The sequence below is a fragment of the Solanum tuberosum genome, unplaced genomic scaffold (genome assembly GCF_000226075.1).
Source record: "Solanum tuberosum cultivar DM 1-3 516 R44 unplaced genomic scaffold, SolTub_3.0 scf01040, whole genome shotgun sequence".
Taxonomy (NCBI): Eukaryota; Viridiplantae; Streptophyta; class Magnoliopsida; order Solanales; family Solanaceae; genus Solanum; species Solanum tuberosum.
In genome coordinates, this window is record NW_006239941.1 from 9,636 (window position 1) to 29,555 (window position 19,920).

Genomic DNA, 19,920 nt, shown 5'->3' on the forward strand with positions numbered 1-19,920 from the left:
GCATAGTTCATCTAGATGAAGTTCCTCACACAAGTATGCATGATGTTGTTGGACTTGATATCATGGTGACGCCCGTAATCATGTATTGAATCAACATGTGATGTTGGTAATAACAATGATATTGTTATTGATGATCCTCCTACTCATGACGTTGTGGACGAATCAAATATCCCGCTCAGGAGGTCCACAAGGCAGCGGGTTCCTTCATCTCGTTATTTACCCAATGAGTATGTATTACTCACTGATGGGGGAGAACCTGAATGTTATGAGGAGGCCATGGAAGATGAGCACAAGGATCAATGGATTGAAGCCATGCAAGATGAGATGAAGTCTCTACTTGAGAACCACACTTATGAGTTGGTAAAAATTCCCAAGGGCATGAGAGCTTTGAAGAACAAATGGGTGTTCAAAGTTAAAGTTGAAGAACACAACTTGAAGCCAAGGTACAAAGCTAGATTGGTTGTAAAGGGATTTGGTCAAAGGAAGGGTATTGACTTTAACGAGATATTTTCTCCTGTTGTGAAAATGTCCTCGATTCGTACAGTTCTGGGTTTGACTGCTAGTCTTAATTTAGAGATTGAGCAGATGGATGTGAAGACGGCTTTCCTTCACGGTGACCTAGAAGAAGAAATTTATATGGAACAACCCGAGGGCTTCAAAGTAGAAGGTAAAGAAAATTTTGTGTGAAAACTCAAAAAGAGTCTTTATGGCCTAAAGCAAGCTCCTAGACAGTGGTACAAGAAATTTGAATCTGTTGATGGGGGAGCAAGGCTATAAGAAGACTTCTTTAGATCACTGTGTATTTGTACAAAAATTTTCTGACAATGATTTTATCATCCTCTTGTTGTATGTGGATGATATGTTGATTGTAGGCAAGAATACTTCCAAGATTGACGAGTTGAAGAAAGAATTGCGTAAGTCTTTTGCTATGAAAGACTTGGGTCATGCCAAGCAAATTTTAGGCATGAGAATTACTCGGCTTAGAGATGAAAGGAAGATTTATTTGTCACAGAAGAAGTACATTGAACGTGTACTAGAGCGCTTCAATATGAAGAATGCTAAGCCTGTTAGCACACCTTTTGCTGGTCATATGAAGTTGAGCAAAAAGATGTGTCATACAGTTAGGGTGGAAAAAGAGAGCATGGCCAAAGTTCCATATTCCTCCGTCGTCGGAAGTCTAATGTATGCAATGGTATGCACTAGACCTGATATTGCTCACGCAGTTGGTGTTGTTAGCAGATTTCTCGACAATCCGGGAAAAGAGCATTGGGAAGCTGTGAAGTGGATACTCAGGTATCTTAAAGGAAGCTCAAATGAATGCTTGTGTTTTGGAACAACAGATCCAATCTTGAAGGGCTATACAGATGCTGATATGGCAGGTGACCTTGATAACAGAAAATTCACTACTGGATATTTGTTTACTTTTTCAGGGGGAGCTATATCATGGCAGTCGAAGTTGCAGAAGTGTGTTGCACTATCTACAACTGAAGCTGAGTATATTGCGGCTACTGAAGCCGGCAAGGAGATGATATGGCTAAAACGATTTCTTCAAGAACTTGAATTGCAACAGATGGAGTATGTTGTCTATTGTGACAGTCAGAGTGCAATAGACTTGAGCAAGAACTCCATGTACCATGCAAGGACAAAACACATCGACGTCAGATATCATTGGATTCGTGAGGAAGTGGAAAGTGAATCATTTCACGTCAAAAAGATCCACACAAGTGAAAATCCTGCAGATATGCTGACCAAGACGATACCGAAAGACAAGTTCGAGTTATGCAAAGAACTTGTGGGTATGAGCTCTCTCTAAAGAAGATGAAGATACCTCCTTCCAGTGAATGGGACTGGAGGGGGAGATTTGTGGGGTCCAGTCCCACTCGGTGGATGTTGAAAAAATGTTGTTGATTTCTTCTATAAAAGGAGCTTGTTAGCTCATTTGAAATCACACCAATTCACAGAGAGTAAAATATTTAGAGAGCTGTGAGGTTTCCATAGACTATATACGAAAATAGTTTGTGAAGAAAAATAGAGTGTGAGCGATATTTTAGTAAGGTGGAAATCAAAAGAGTGTTATTCCTTTTGAGTGTGTAGTAGTCACTTTGAGTATTGTATTCGTGACTATACAGTGTAAAATTCCTTACTATAGTGATATCAGTTGCTCCTCTTGGCTCGTGGTTTTTCCCTTATTTAGAAGGGTTTCCACGTAAAATTCTTGGTGTCATTATTTTCCCATTTTATTTCCATTACTTTTACCATATATATTTTTGTGCTTGTCCGTGTTTTCCCAACAATGGAAAATGTGTCATTGAGGTGATTATCTCCCAGATCAAGAACTTGCAACTTTTTGCAATTGGACAACGACCGAGGGATTCTCCCCTCTAGTTCATTGCCATGCAAGTTGAGACTTTTAAGTGCACTTCCAATGCTAAAATTTGTTGGAAGAGTCCCAGAAAGTTTGTTATTCTGCATATCGAAAACCTGGAGGCCACTGATAATATTGCCAAAACATTGTGGAATTGCACCCCCCAGATTATGTCTGCCCAAATCTAGTATTTGCAGTGATGTTAAATTGGAAATAGAAGACAAGTTATTCAAATTCCCCAATGAAGAAGGAATAAAACCACTAAGAAAGTTCCTACCCAAAGCTAGAATAGTAAGAGACCTTAGGTGACCTATCTCTCGAGGAATAGAGCCAGAAAAGTGATTATCAGAAAGATACAAATAAGACAAGTTGCTCAAATTCCCCAATGATGCAGGAATAGATCCATTAAGAGAGTTATAATCCAAAGATAGCATAGTAAGAGACCTTAGGTAACCTATTTCTCGAAGAATAGAGCCAGAAGTTGATTTTGATAAAGCAACAGAAAGGACAAGTTGTTCAAATTCCCCAATGAAGCTGGAATAGAACCAGTAAGAAAGTTCCTACCCAAAGATAGCTTAGTAAGAGACCTTAGGTAACCTATTTCTTCAGGAATAGAGCCATTTAAATGGTTTTCAAATATACGGAGGATCCGAAGCTTGGCTAGTGAACCGATTTGTGGTGGGATTGTTCCTGAAAACTGATTGATGTTCAAGTCAAGAAAAACAAGATTAGTGAGCTTTCCAATCTCAGGTGGAATGGTACCTGAGAAATTGTTCATGCTAAGATTAAGATTCTCAAGAAAAGGGAGAGATGAAAACGGAAAAGCATAGAGTGTACCAACGACACTGGAATTTGTAATAGTCAACGTGTTTACCCTACCATTAAAGCATACAACTCCATACCAGTCCTCACATGCATTAGAACTTGGTGTCCATGAAGCCAATAAGGAATTATTCTGGTTCTTGAAAGTTTCTTTCCATTTCAAGAGGGCAATTGCTTCCTCAGTGGAAGCAATTGCAACTGTAAAGAGGTAGAAAAGAGTGAAAAACTGAAGCGAAGAGAATGTTTTGCTAGAAACCATCATCATATTTTGAGTTTATTGTTTCAGATTCATAGGATTTGATATTGTACGTAACTTATACTAATTAAAGATCAACGGGAAACGCGTTTTCTCCAAATTTGCTAATTTGGCTGCTATCAGAGAAAAAAATGTTCTCAAGTCAATTTTTGGATTGTTTTGTGTTTAGAGGTCTAATTCAGCCAAGGACTTAGTCAAAGTGGCCAAAATAGTTTTGTTATGAGACATCGGTCATGATCACTTTTAATGTATGATACAAACATGTCTGATTATCAATTCTTATCTCTAAAGTAGTGGATCATATCCAATAATTTTCAGTTATAGATCAATAAAACTCTTGACTACATTATCTCTAATTCATGTAGTAGATGTCAAGAGTTGATTTTTCACATAATCACTCAACTATTCGAAACGTCGCTTTTCTTTGTTTTGTTACATAAGAATTACTTAATTATTGTCATTTCACATATAAAATCACTTAATCAATTCAAGTTATATTTTCGGTAGATAATAATGGTGTGGAATTATTTTCAAGATTTTTAAAAAATGAAAAACCAACAATTCTCCTTCAGCCTATGACTTAGTCAAAGTGGCCATAATAATTTTGTTATTACATATTAATACAGAAATGTCTGGTTCTCTTTTTCATCTTTAAAGTAATGGACTATAGTCAACAATTCTACGTCTTAAAGCCAATAAATTTCTGCTTTACAATCAGAGGTATGTCCAGATCTTGTTTCTGATGACTGTTCTTGAAAGTGCATAGTGTGTGTTCATGAGATACACTTTTTTTTGCGATTTTAGAGCTTGTATAACTTTTCATATATATCACACTACCTTTACTTATGGTTCTTCACATGATATCACATCAACAGGAAACGCGTTTTCTCCAAATTTGCTAATTTGTCTGCTATCAGATTTTTTTTTTGTCATTCTCAAGTCAAATTTTGGGTTTTTTTGTGTTAGAGGTCTAATCAGCCAAGGACTTGATCAAAGTGGCCAAAATAGGTTTGTTATCGCACATTAATCATGACCACTTTTAGGGCCCGTTTGGCCATGCGATATGATATCATGATATGGAATCAAGAGATGAAATTGAAGTTTTGTTTGGACATGCGATATGAAATTTTCGTGTTGTATAGTTTCTCATAAACATAAAAATCCCATAAGTTGTAAAACTATTAAAATAACCCGAATTGTTTATTCAATCTTATCAAATAAATAAAAATTTATAAAATTGCATAATAAATTATTACAAAGCTATTTGTTCTCCACTTAAGTAATTGTTTCATCCAACCTAACTTTCACTTCATCAATATATTGGAGTAAATGAAAAGAACACCTTTCACGGGTTCTTCAAGATTTTATGATTGAGTATAAATAATTATGCCTTTAAGCCTATCCAACCTAACTTTCATATCAATTTATTAGAGTAAATGAAGAGAAGATCTTTCACTCCATGTTCAAATAGATATAACTATAGTTGTAATAAATGCAAAATGGTACAAGTAATAAAATTAAGTGTTGGAGTAAATGAACAGAACAAATTTGTTACTCAACAATTGGTTGGTGTGAGTTAAAGTGACTATATGTTGGTGAGATTTGAGAATAATAAATTTTATGTCGGTGAAAATAATAAATTTTAAAAAGTAATGATGTGATTACAAATTTTGTTTACATATGAAATAAATGGTTAGTAGATATAAATGCGGGGTTGTTTTTAACAAAATATTGAATCTATTTTTCCAACCTCCAAAAGTCCGCGGGGTTGTTTTAACAAAATATAAACTCGTGGATCAATTTTTGTATTAAAATATCTCAAATCATGATATGGAATTCCCATATAATTCATATCATGGTTTTGGAGAATATGGAATCACATCTCATTATATGGAATCATGAGATGGAATCAGCGTAAAATCGCATGTCCAAAAGTTGATTCCATCTCACGATACCATATCGTGATACGATATCGCATGATCAAACGACTACTAAGTGTTTGATACAAATATGTTTGGTTCTCCATTCTCATCTCTACATTAGTGGACCATATCCAACAATTCTCAGTCTTATATGTTACGATGATTCGTAATGTCTTCTCTCCATATGTTGCAAATTTGTGTTGTTTGTTTTTTCTTTGAGAAAATGTTGTCATTTTTCAATCTGTCTTAGCCGTGTTGAGAAGGGTGTTTTATTTTTATGGGACCTGCTAGATATTGATGTCTGATGATGTGGAACTTTTGAAAAATGAATAGCCAAATAAATGAAGAGACAAGATAATTAAGAGATAATGGTCAAAATTAAATTTGAATTATCACTTTTTTTGCGCGTTTTGCTTTTGAATAATAAGTTATTTATTTTCCCTACTTGAACTATCATCGTCTCAATTTGAAACACAAATTATTCACAAACAACTAAGACTTATGGGTTTCGAGGAGTGAACGTAATTTTATAGTAAGTGGCCTGTCAATGAAATGTGTAAAAATTATGTTACATCTCTCAATTTGAAATAGCTAAGAAGAAGCTTAGAACTGGAAATATTCATTTTTGGGAATAAAGAAAAAATCTGGAAAATTGTTCAAGTTAGGAAAAGTGGGTTTTTGGTCAACTTTAAACGGCCATAACTCCCAGATCAGGATGATTTAGGTGTACTTTAAGATATGGTTGGAAATCTCTTGGAATGATCTTTCCAACACCGCCAAGTTTGCACGATTCCGAGTTCGTATGAGGAAGTTATGTCCTTTGGAAGTTGGGCTGTTGGAATAAGGAAAGTAAAAAACCGAATTTTTAAGGGTAGGTGGTCTTTTCCTTACCCAGCTTAATTAATTCATTTTTGGTAATATTATTAGGGTCTAAACTGATAGGATTCAGTTTACGCTTTTGAAAAATAGAATTGGGATTTTTGGAGAAGGAACACAAGAGAAAAGAGAAGAGGAAAAAGCAAGATTCGTTGTCTTCGTAAGGAATTGATTGCGGATTTCTTCAAGAATTTGATCCTACAAGGTATGTGAGTCTCTCATAGCGTTGGGTTCGTTCACCCACGCGCCAAACATGTTATTTCAGCGTGAATTCGTCCTAAAAGAGTTTGAAAGTTGATGTTTTGATGTGTATTCTTGAAATTGATATTGTTCTTAAGTTGGGCTGAAATTGAGAAGTTTCTAAGATCATCACGTCCAGTTATTTAGTGAGTTGAGTTAGGCTCCTAGGTACATTTGCTGGGTATCTATATCTACAAATTGGGAAAAAGAACTTAATTTGGGTGAGTTGGGGCTGGAAAACGAAGAAGAAATTTCGTCGGACAATCTGCGTAGTGGTGGCGCGTCGCGGAGTTGGTCCCCAGAACTGGGAAAAATTGCTTTGCGCCGCGGAGCTGTCACAGAGCGTTTTGCCTTAAAGGTCGTTTTCGAAACTAAATTTTAAATGTCTCTCCGCATCGCGGACCCACCCTCAAATATTGATATTTTGGTATTTTCTCATGTTTAGCTATCTAAATTCATTCCTAAACATCATGCGATCTTTCCTATCACAAATCACAATCCTTGAATCCATAAATTCAATTCAAGGAATGTTAAGAGTCAAGTCAAGAGAAATTAAGAGTCAAGTTAAGAGAAGTTCATAAAGTTTTCCAAAAGTCTTTTGCAAACGTTTTAACTTTCTTCTAAGACTTAAGTTTCAAGTTAAGCAAAGAGTAAAGAGTTGAGTTCATTTCTCAAAAAGCTATAACGGAACTAAGTATTTCCAAAGAGTTTATAAATGTTTTTTTTAACATTCGAGCAAGAAAAGGGAACACCGATTCCAAGAGAGCTTTTAAGCTAAGTTTTGAGTAATTATACTCAAACCAAAGAAAGTAAGTTTGTTTTAAAAACATATGAGCTAAGTATATTTTGGGAGTAGTATTGAGCGCCGATATGGGGATGCGAGTTCATATTAACTCAAGTCTCCATAAACCATGTAGCCATCATGGGTAGTAAATGATCATACTTTTTAGGCGACTCCTTCAGATGCTTTTAGCATAGACTAGTGGATCCACTTAGTGAGTTAGGTTCTATACCCCCGGCAAGGTATAGGACGGTCCTTGGCAGCGTGAGGTAAAACACTGTACCATCACTTAGGCTCATCGTGGTGGTTGTCGGTTAGAGAATCTCCCACATAAACTATATTATTTTGTTATATGAGTAAAGTTGAGTTTGTTATTGTATTTTCTTTAACGAACTAAGTTGTTTTTATTTATTTATAAAACTTTTCATATATTGCATGTGTTTCATTGTTTTATTATGAGTTGAGTTATTCATGAGTTGAGAAGAGCCAACGTAAGTGTTTCCTTCAGAATCTTTTCAAGACTATGTTATGTTTAGCATTCCAACTCGCTACTCGTACATTTAATGTACTGATGCCAGTTGGACTACATCTTATTATGATGCAGACACAGGTAATCAGGATCAACATCCAACGCCTCGTTGATCCAGTTGAGCACTCCAAAGTCAGTTGGTGAGCCTCCTTGCATTCCAAAGGACTCCTTTTTATTGCTTTAAGTTTTATTTTCAGTACATTAGGATGTTGTGGGGTTTGTCCCAATATCCATTTCAGTTGTTTTAGAGGCTTCATAGATAGTCAGACAGTTAGTTATGAGTTTTTCAGCTTTGTATTTCAGATGTTTTGCTACGAGACTTGAGTAGCCATTTTGGCTAGTTTGAACGCTTTCTTTAAAGACATTCATTCTAAGATTTGTCATAAGTTCTTTATTTGAAGTTATCTCTGAAGTTTAAGTCTTCCGCTGAGTAAGTAAGTTAGACCACTTGGGACCATCAATGGTTCTCGAATGCCAGTCCCGCCCAGGGTGTAGGCTCGGGGCGGGACAAATTAGGTGATTTTTCAATCTGCCAAATAAAGTCGTGTTGCAAAGGGTATTTTATTTTTATGAGACCTCCGTTTTATGTTGACCCATTTTCAACCCGCCCAAATTTGATCCAATCCGCCCATTTGCCACCACTACACTTATGTCTTTGTTGCAAATTTGGGTTGTTTTGTTTTTGTCTTTGAGAAAATGTTGTCATTTTTCAATCTGTCTTAGCAATGTTGAGAAGAATGTTTTATTTTTATGGGACCTGCTAGATATTCATGTCTGATATGTGGAGCTTTCGAAAAATGAAGAGCAAAGAAATTTAAGAGATAATAGTCAAAAATATATTTGAATATCACTTTTTTTTTTGCGAATTTTACATTCGAATAATAAGTTACTTATTTTCCCTACTTGAATTATCGTCATCTCAATTTAAAACACAAATTATTAACAAACAACTAAAACTTATGGGTTTCGAGCTGTGAACGTAATTTTATAGTAAGTGGCCTACTCCTGGTCAATGAAGGTGGTGTAAAAAATAGGTGATTTTTCAATCTGCCTAATAAAGTCGTATTGCAAAGGGTATTTTATTTTATGAGATCTCCAAGAGATTAAAATTTCTCATGCTCGAATATTTTAAATTAAATTTCAATGATTCTCAAACCAATTTTACAAATATATAAAAGGAATTTCTTCACTCAGATTATTTTTTGATATGAAGTATCTTGTGGAATTTGTTAGAATAGGTAATGACCCTTGAAGAAAATTGGATCGCAAATTAATAGTGTTTTATATTATTATAGATAGATTAAGATATCTGAACTTGGTTTGTGAATATTAAAAACTGTAATTTTTTACTTTAACGCGACCACTTAGAAGATGGTTTGTGGATCAATTATTATGACTTATAGTACTTTTTACGTAGTTTTAAATATATGAATTTTACTTTAAAAAAATTAAAGACTTCATGCTTGAATTTACGATAAAAATTAAAGGATTTTACTCTTGAAAATTCAAACTATGAATTATAAATTGAGATAGAGGGAGTAAGCTTCATAAACTTGTTTTCGCAAAGAATAATTAAACACATTTCTCTAGTCCCAAGAAGAAAAACAACATAAATTGAAGATCAATAGGAAACACGTTTTCTTCAAATTTGCAAATTTGGCTGCTATTAGAGAAAATATTGTCATTCTTGAATAAAAATTTTAGTTGTTTCAATCAAGGACTTAGTCAAAGTGGCAAAAATAGTTTTGTTACGAGACATTGGTCATGACCACTTTTAATGTATGCTACAAACATGTCTGGTTCTCAATTCTTATCTCTAAAGTAGTGGATTATATCCAATAATTTTCAGTTTTTAGATCAATAAAACTCTAGGCAATATTATCTCTAATTCATGTAATAGATATCAAGAGCTGATTTTTCACATAATCATTCAACTATTCAGAAAGTCACTTTTCTTTGTTTTGTAATAGAAAAATTACTTAATTATTGTCATTTCACGTATAAAGTCACTTAAGCAATTCAAGTTAAATTTTCGTTAGATAATGATGGTGTGGAATTATTTTCAAGCTCTTTTAAAAAATGAAAATCCAACAATTCTCCATCAGCCAAGGACTTAGTCAAATTGGCCAAAATAGTTTTGTTATTAACACATTGATACACACATGTCTGGTTCTCAATTTTCATCTTTAAAGTAGTGAATTATATCCAGCAATTCTGCGTCTTAAACCAATATATTTTTGGACTACATTATCTTTAATAGTAAATGTCAAGAATTAACTTCTTATATTATCACTCAACTATTTAAAAATGTCATTTTGTTGTTCATTGTTTTATATCAGAAAAGTCACTTAATTATTGTTATTTTTACGTATAAAGTCATTCAACTAATTTAAGTGATATATTCGATTAGTATATTGATGTTTGATGATGTGGAACTTTTTTCAAGCAAAACTTGAGGAAAAAAAAAAAGCCAAATCCATTTTGATAATTTAGCAAATAAATATCTTAACATTAGGTTCCTATTATTATTGATGATAATTCATGTCATAATTCGTAAAGTGTTCTCTCCAAATATTGTGAACTAGGGAATTTGGCCGTACTTTGCTCAATTATGAAATATATATGTAAATTTATTTTAAAACATAATTATGATACAAAAAATAAAATATCAATTATAGAAATAAGAAAAATATCACAATACAAATATTAACTATTTGATGTCAATACTTCTCTGTCTTTAATATTTTCATCGTAACTTTTTTTACGCTTGCACTGTTATGAAAAATAATCTTTTTTGAGCTGATGGTGTATCAGAAACAACCTCTCTATCCACAAAGGTAGGGGTAAGGTTTGCGTACATCCCACCCTACCAAGACAACCATTTTTGGGATTACACTAGGTATGTTGTTGTTGTGTTCATCTTCATATACATGGAGATGGATCTTGTTAGACTGGGTAAAAGTCCCACATTGGTTGGGAATGGACTGGTGGTCTCCTTATATGGACTTGAACTATCCTCCCCTCATGAACTAGCTTTTGGGGTTGAGTTTGACTCAGGTGCCATATATTTACAGATCTCATGATGAGAGGGTTCTCTTTGTGGATAAATCAAAGATGTGGGTTATATTGGGACTAGCAGTTTGATCCTTTCATGTTTCTCGACTCCTCTTTTCTTTGTTCCTTTTTCTTCTTGCCTCCATTATTTGGTTTATTTTAATATTACTCATTAAAACATGGCATTTGTGTTGTATGTGAAGTCACCATCATTCCTTCTAAAATTTAATAATTATCAGTTGACTCAATGCAGCAAATGGACCCTGCAAAGCAAGCGAAGGCGATGCAAGATATCCAGAGGCAATCAGCTCAATTGGATATGACGTTAAGACTGATTGCACATTATCTACTGATTCTAAAATAAAATCATATCTCCTTCATGTCCACTCAAATTATTAGAAGTCAACTCAATAATATGGTGTTTGTATATGTAGACTGAAATGATGTCAGATGCCATAGATGATGCTATAGATGATGACGAAGCAGAAGAGGAAACTGAAGATTTGACAAATCAGGTATGCTTTCAAAATCCCCATTTTGTAATGACTGAAAATAGTTAGTGGACGTGCACCAAGCAATGTGTATTTACTTTATGCTATCTTAGTAGTTGATTTAATTGAAAATATCCATTACGTATTGATTGCTCTAGTGATGCAAGTCTTCATAAAAACTCGCACTAAGTTTGGGAACCCTTATCCTTTCCTGCGAAAACCAAAGCATCAAAGACATTGGTCACCTAGTAAATAAACAATGGTCTGCGATGTCATTATGGGTGTCTTCATGATCATTGTCTTTTTAATAGAATGTATTATTCTAGATTCTTTTCATGGAAAATGGTAAAAGTTGCCCCTAACATTTGTGATTTGTTTTATATATGTCGTTCATAAAAGTCCCCAATGTTATCTTCTATCTCAAATATACCCCGAAATAAAAAAAGGTCCAAATATGTCCCTCACACTAAAGGTGGAAGCTGCGTCGGGGTATGTTTTGGACCTTTTTAATTGTTTAGAGGTTTAGTTGAGTCCATTTACTTTATTGCCCTTGATTTTGTTCTGAAGGCAGGACTTGAAAGAAAAATATACTTCAGCTTGAACAATGAAGTTAAACCGTAAAGATAGTGTAACGAAGATGAATGTGTGGTAGGCACACAACATGGGTTCGAATTCTATTAATGAATTAAGTTTGGTATTTTAATGGAGAAGGACAGAGGGAAGAGGCTCAAATATCCATCGAGTTTGAAGCTAGAAACAACATTTTTCTCAGATATTCAAAAAAAGAAAGAAAAAACCTGGAGGCTACTAATATTGCCAAAACATTGTGGAATTGCTCCCTCCAGATTGTTTCTGCCCAAATCTAGAATTTGTAGTGATGTTAAATTGGAAATAGATGAAGGGATCTCTCCATTGAGATTATTATGTGACATTATCAAAACTTGGAGTCCGCTGATATTACCCAAACATTGTGGAACTTTTCCCTTCAAATTGTTTCTCGGCATATACAACACTTCAAGTGATGTCAGATTGCACACTTGATGAAGGTTGTTGTTTTTGTATGTGATGCTAAGTGCTGTCATGTTAGTACCTTTGTCTTGATATTTTTGGTATAACTTTTGAATTAATTTTAATACAAAGTTCTAGAATGTAGAAGATATTGTAATATGTGGTGGAGCTTGATTTAAGCACAAAATAGGGAGACAGTTTCCAGGATTTAAGGGATTTGACATCACCTTATGTATCTATATATGTGTGAGCTTTTGCTGAATGAAAAGATTAGCTCATTTTCTCCAAATTATCTCTCTATTATCATTTTTGTCTTCTCTTTCTCTCCTTCAATTGGCATCAGAGCTAAATTGATCTTTTAGGGACTGTTTTGAGAGAAAAAAACACAGCAAGATCACCTACCAAGTTTAACTTGTCCAAGTTTTTTTTGTTCAGTTTCCTTTCACATGGCCTCTAGTAGCTCTCCTCTTTCACCCCCTATCTTTAATGGCGAGAACTACCAAGTTTGGGCAGTGAAGATGAAAACATACTTGAAGGGTCTTGGATTATGGAAGTATGTTGAGGAAGACAGCGCTCCAGAACCTTTGACAGCAAACCCAACTCTTCAGCAGATCAGAAGTCATGAAGAAGAGATCGCAAAAGGTCCAAAAGCCCTGTCTTTCATTCACGCAGCTGTCTCAGATTCAATTTTTACCAGGATCATGACATGTGAATCTGTCAAAGAAGCTTGGGATATGCTGAAGCAAGAATTCCAGGGGAGCGATAGGATGAGGCAAATGCAAATATTGAATCTAAGAAAAGAATTTGAGATGTTAAGAATGAAAGAGACCGAAAAGGTGAAAGATTATATTAATAGAATCATGAAAATCATCTATCAGATCAGATTGTTAGGGGGAAAAGTAGAAGAGCAGAGGATTGTTGAGAAGGTGATGGTGACACTTCCAGAAAAGTTTGAAGAAAAAATTTCCTCAATTGAAGATACCTGGGATATGTCTCGTGTCACATTGAATGAACTATACAACGCTCTTCTAGCAGTGGAAAAAAGGAAAGCTTTTAGAGAGGAAGAGTGTACAAGTGAAATCGCTCTTGTGGCTGTTCAAAGATCTAAAGCTCAGTTGGATGGTGAATAAAAAAGGCAACAAAATGGAAGATATGGTAAGGAGAAGAAGGAGCAATATAACAACCGAGGGAGATATAAAAGATCCAAGTATCCACCTTGTCCCTATTGTAAAAAGACCAATCATACAGACAAGTTTTGTTGGTACAGACCTGGAGTTCAATGCAAGTTGTGCAAACAGTTTGGTCATGTGGATGAGGTGTGCAAAATAAATCAAAACCAGCCAGCTCAAGTTCAAGCCCAGCCAGCTCAAGTTACTGTCAAAGTTGAAGATCCTGAAGAGAAGTTGTTTGCTGCTTCTATTAATGGAGAATGCAATGTAGCAGCTCAAGATCATGATGTGTGGCTTGTTGATAGTGGATGCAAGCATCACATGACAGCTAACTTGAACATTTTTGAATGGCTGGACAAAAATTATTTCTCCAAAGTCAGACTTGGAGATGGCAGACTTGTAGATGCAAAGGGCAAAGGAGCAGTTGCTGTTCAAACTCCCTCAGGTATGAAGATTATATCTGATGTATTATTTGTTCCTGAAATTAGTCAAAGTCTTCTCAGTGTTGGCCAATTGCTTGATAAAAATTATGCCCTGTTATTTAAAGATAAAACATGTGAAATCATGGATCCAACTGGTATAAAATTGCTCTCAGTCAAAATGAACAACAGAAGCTTCCCTCTTGATTGGAAACATACTAACATTGGAGCTTATGTCAGCATACAAGATGAAACTTATGTCTACCATAAGAGGCTTGGTCACATCAATTTTAATTCTTTAAAATTGATACAAAATAAGGATCTTGTGGCAGATATGCCTTCCATAAATGAAACCTCTAATGTATGTGGGGTTTGTCAAATTGGGAAGCTAAGTCAATCACCATTTCCTATTAATCAAGCTTGGAGAGCTACTGAAAAGCTCCAACTAATACACACTGATGTGTGTGGACCTATGAGCACTCCTTCTTATAACGGCAGCAAATATTTTCTTTTATTCATTGATGACCTTATGAGGTTTTGTTGGGTTTACTTTTTGAAACATAAATCTGAAGTATTTGTTGCGTTCCAAAGGTTTAAAACAACTGTTGAAAACCAATGTGGCTCTTTGATAAAAATCTTAAGGTCTGATAATGGGACTGAATTCACTTCCAATCAATTCAAGGATTTTCTTCAGAAAGTAGGAATTCGTCATCAACTTACAGTCACTTACACACCACAACAAAACGGTGTAAGTGAAAGAAAATATAGGTCCATTATGAATATGGCTCGGTGTCTTCTGTTTGAGAAAGGTCTGCCTAAGGTGCTATGGGCTGAAGCTGTAAATACCGCTGATATCTACAAAATAGATTGCCGACGAGAGCTGTTGAAGGAAAGACTCCATACGAAGCATGGATTGGAACCAAGCCAGCAGTTTCTCATCTTAAAGTATTTGGATGTATATGTTACTCTTATATTCCTGACGTTAAAAGGGATAAACTTGATCAAAGAGCTGAAGTTGGAATATTTGTGGGATACAACAGCACTTCTAAAGGATATAGGATTTTAAATCCTATTTCACAACAAATCCATGTAAGTAGAAGTGTTAAATTTGATGAGGATGCTACATGGGACTAGAAGAAGATGGTTGTTTCTTCTTTCCAGATCACTAATCAAGAACAAAGTGCCCAAGAAGAAGAGTTGATTCCAGAGGAAGAAGAGGACTCTGATGATTTTGCAGTAAGAGGTACCAGATCCATTGAAGATATATCTAGCAGATGGAATGTCGCTATGTTGGAGCCAACAAATGTAAACAATGCATTGCAAATTCCTGAATGGAGGGCAGCCATGGAGGAGGAGTTCAATATGATTAACAAGAATAATACATGGGTACTTGTACCTAGACCTCCTGACAAGCAGGCTCTTGGAACTAAATGGGTGTTTAAGATTAAGCTGAATTCAGATGGCACACTCAACAAGTACAAAGCAAGGCTGGTTGTAAAGGGGTATGCGCAATAGCATGGAATTGATTTTCATGAAACCTTTGCACCAGTTGCAAGGTTTGATACCATTAGATTGCTACTTGCAGTTGCAGCACACCAAGGTTGGCAAGTATTTCAATTGGATGTTAAGTCCGCCTTCCTTAATGGGTACCTTGAAGAGAAGATTTATGTAGAGCAGCTTGAAGGGTTTAGAGGAGCGGGAGACCAGGTATATTTGTTAAGAAAAACTCTTTATGGCTTGAAACAGGCACCTAGGGCCTGGTATGCACGGATCGATAGCTACTTACTGAATTTGGGGTTTAAGAGAAGCTGCAATGAAGCAACCCTGTATATTAGACTTCAAAGTGATGATTTTCTCGTAGTTTCTCTCTATGTTGATGATCTATTGGTGACTGGCAGCAGCACACAGTCTATCACAGACTTCAGAGCAAATGAAGAAGGTCTTTGAAATGAATGATCTCGGAAATATGACTTATTTCTTGGGAATGGAGGTTTATCAATCTTCTCAAGGAATCTTTGTTTCTCAGAAGAAATATGCTACCGAAATATTGAAGAAGTTTTGTCTTGACAAATGCAAACCAGTAAGTACGCCTGCAGTTCAAGGAGAGAAACTGATGAAGGATGATGAGTCTGGTTTGGTCGATGCTTCAATTTATAGAAGTTTGATTGGTTCCATGTTGTATTTATCAGCCACGAGGCCTGATATTATGTACGCAACAAGTGTGCTATCAAGGTTTATGCATTTACCAACTGAAACTCACCTCAGAGCAGCCAAAAGAATTTTGAGGTACATTCGAGGCACCATTGATTATGGTGTGTTTTATAAAAGAACCATATCTATGAAATTGTTGGGGTTTACTGATAGTGACTGGGCTAGGTCGCAAGACGACATGAAAAGCACTTCAGGATATTGTTTCGCTCTCGGATCAGGTGTCATTTGCTGGTGCACAAAGAAGCAAGGGTCCGTGGCTCAATCAACAGCTGAAGCAGAGTATGTTGCTGCCTTCGGTGCTGTTAATCAAGCTCTATGGTTGAGAAAAATCTTGATTGACTTGGGGTTTCATCCAAGCAAAGCAACTGAAATCCTTTGTGATAACAAATTTGCTATTGCCATGGTAAAGAATCCAGTCTTTCATGGAAAGACTAAACACATTAAAATCAAATACCATTCCATTCGAGAAGCTGAAAGGGAAAATGAAGTTCATATTTTGTATTGTTGTGGTGAAGATCCTTAGGTAACCTATTTATTGAGGAATAGAGCCATTTAAATGGTTGTCAAATATACGGAGGATCTGAAGCTTGGCTAGTGAACCGATTTGTTGTGGGATTGTTCCTGAAATCTGATTGATGTTCAAGTCAAGATAGACAAGATTAGTGAGATTACCAATCTCACGTGGAATGGTGCCAAAGAAATTGTTCATGCTAAGATTAAGATTCTCAAGAAAAGGGAGAGATGATAATGGAAAAGCATAGAGTGTACCAATGACACCGGAATTCGTGATATGCAATGTGTTTACTCTACCATTAAAGCATATAACTCCATACCAGTCCCTGCATGCATTAGAAGTTGGCATCCATGAAGCCAATAAGGAATTATTCTGGTTCTTGAAAGTTGCTTTCCATTTCAAGAGGGCAGTTGCTTCATCAGTGGAAGCAAAAGTAACTGTAAAGAGGTACAAAAGAGTGAAAAACTGAAGCGAAGAGAATGTTTTGCTAGAAACCATCATCATATTTTGAGTTTATTGTTTCGGATTCATAGGATTTGATATTGTACGTAACTTATACTAACTAAAGACCAACAGGAAACGCTTTTTTTTTAATGTATGACGCAGACATGTCTGGTTCTTAGTTTTTATTTCTAAAGTAGTTAACCATATCCAATAATTCTCTAGTCAATCAATAAATTTACTAGACTTCATTATCTTCAATTCATATAAGCAAATGTCAAGAGTTGATTACGCACATGTTCTCACTCAACTATTCAGAAAGTCATTTTTCTTTGTCTTGTAACAAAAAGTCACTTATTTATTGTCATTTCACGTATGAAGTCACTCAACCAATTCAAGTTATATTTTCGATAGAGAATGGTGATGTGGAACTTTTTCCGAATGAAACTTTTAAAATATGAGATAATAGTTTTTCATTAGAGATAGATTAGGATATTTTTGCGGATATTAAAATCTCCAGCTATATCTTCTTGATTTTGTGCTTCCTGTTCTTGAATTTCTCCTTCATTATGTTGAGTCATAGCTGCAGTTTGATGTTGCAGAGACACAATAGCCATTTGCTGCTGCATCATCAAGGCTTCGTGTTGTAACGGTTGTTGTGATTGAGTCATATTGGCAACCTATTGTAACATGAGAACACCATAATCATGGTAATGAGCCATAGAAGCCATTGTGTGCACCATTTGTTCCTGAGTTGGTTGAGCTATTAAGTGCATCGTGCGAATTATCAGCTACCTTGAATAGATTAGATGGAACTTCCCTGTTGTTAGGATCATTTTACAAGATTCTGTCTTGCCAGTGCTTTTCATCCAACTTTGATCTATCTAGTATACCCCCCTGTATCTGGAAAAAAATAGAACTCACAAATGTTTCAAACTAACATTATTGCAATTGGCAAAGGAAAGTTTCAAAGTGCTACGAGCACAAGAAGGAATATTATTGGTGAATGCAAATGAAAAAAACAGTTTACTTTGAGCGAGCCTGTTTGTGTAATAAAAGGCTAAGCTCCTGCTATGTAGGGAAGGGCCGGACCACAAGGGTGTATTGTAAGAGACTGTTTCCACAACAACCTTATCATAAAAAAAAATAGAACTTTGGCCTCTCCCACCCTAAGAACTAGCTTTGGGTTGTGAGTTAACCATTAACGCCCAAAGTTGTTATGTATTCTTCTTTGTTAGTCCTCTTTTTTCTATCGCACGGTAAATATCTTCCTCCATTAATTCAGCTCTCTTAGATTCTTTGAGGTGAGTATTATTGATCCGATAAATGCATACACATCATTTAATACACACAACATTTATTGTATATCATCAAAATTCATAATATTACATTTTCCCTAGTTAAGAAAAACTTATAAAACTAAAAATCAAATCCAACATCATAAGCTGCAACATAGGAAGAACCAAATCCATTACGCCAACATCTTCTTATTCTTGGCACCTGAAAATCTGAAAAAACAAGAAAGTGAGTTACACAACTATAAATTTTTAGCCTTTGTTATCACAGTTTCCAACTGATTACTTGAAATTCGTATCAAGCGTTAATAAGTATTTGTTGATAAAAAAAAGCATAAAACCTAATATATTAGTTGTTAGAATAAACTAAAAAAGATTAGTGTAGAGCTTAGCTTGAATACCTGAAGTTCTGAAATCAAATCCTTCTTTATTGGTAACTTGTCTAGAAGCGATTATTTCTTCTTCTGTATTTCCTTTGACCTCTCTGATTCTTTCTCCTTTGCATGATAATTTTGTGTTCCAGTTCTTCAATGATTCTTGCAAGCCATCTTAGATTTCCAGTCGAGATCAAGAAATATATTATGGATAACCCAATACATAGTCCACTGCCATAGCCCATCAGAGCTGCTTTCCAAAAATCATTGAGAAATTCAGAATTGCTTTCTTGATCGTGTAGCACATATACTGTATAATTTGTCTCTGACACAGGATCATTGCCGCAACCTTTTGAAACTGGATATCCACGTAATCCTTCATTACCTTCATATGAGTTGTTCTCAAAGGTACCAAATTGAGGTCCTTTAGGGATGCATCCTTGGAGATAATTGTGGGAGAGATTTAAGAATTCAAGAGACGTAAGAGAAGCAAGTTGTTGTGGTATCTCTCCCGAAAGGCGGTTAAATGAAAGGTCCAATGATTCCACTACAGATAAATTTCCAAGTGATGGTGGTATATGACCTTTCAATCCATTATGAGACATATTCAATACCCGAAGAGCTATGAGATCTCCTAGAACACTAGGAATACGTCCTTCAAATTTATTGTTTGAAAGATCAATAATTGTGTACAAAGACAAAATTTTCACAACTTCAAGCTTCAATCCCTTTGTTACAACAACTACCGAGTCTTGGTAGTATAATCCACCTCCTTTATAACTTGGTGCCTTCATAGTTTGATCAATAGTCCTCATGCCTTTCAAATGTTGAAACAGACTCGTCGGTAAGTCTTTCGAGAAGGCATTGTTAGAGAGATCCATGATTCGAAGATCAGGAAACATGATTTCAGCACCTGAAGATCTTATGGGTCCATGCAATTTATTCGATGTCAATCTTAAAACTCTCAGCTCTGTCAAAGCTCCCAACCACATGGGAAATGTGTCATTGAGGTGATTATCTCCCAGATCAATAACTTGCAGTTTTTTGCAATTGGACAACGACCGAGGGATTCTCCCCTCTAATTCATTGCCAGGCAAGTTGAGACTTATAAGTGAACTTCCAATGCTAAAATTTGTTGGAAGAGTCCCAGAAA

At 35.5% G+C, this 19,920-nt stretch overlaps 2 pseudogenes; both read right to left on the reverse strand.

Moving 5' to 3' along the window:
- LOC102589552 (probable LRR receptor-like serine/threonine-protein kinase At4g08850) overlaps positions 1–17,184 on the reverse strand; it is a 20,950-nt pseudogene extending 3,766 nt beyond the window's left edge.
- A 1,311-nt stretch (positions 17,185–18,495) lies between these two features.
- Positions 18,496–19,920, reverse strand: part of LOC102589888 (probable leucine-rich repeat receptor-like protein kinase At1g35710) — a 2,625-nt pseudogene continuing 1,200 nt past the window's right edge.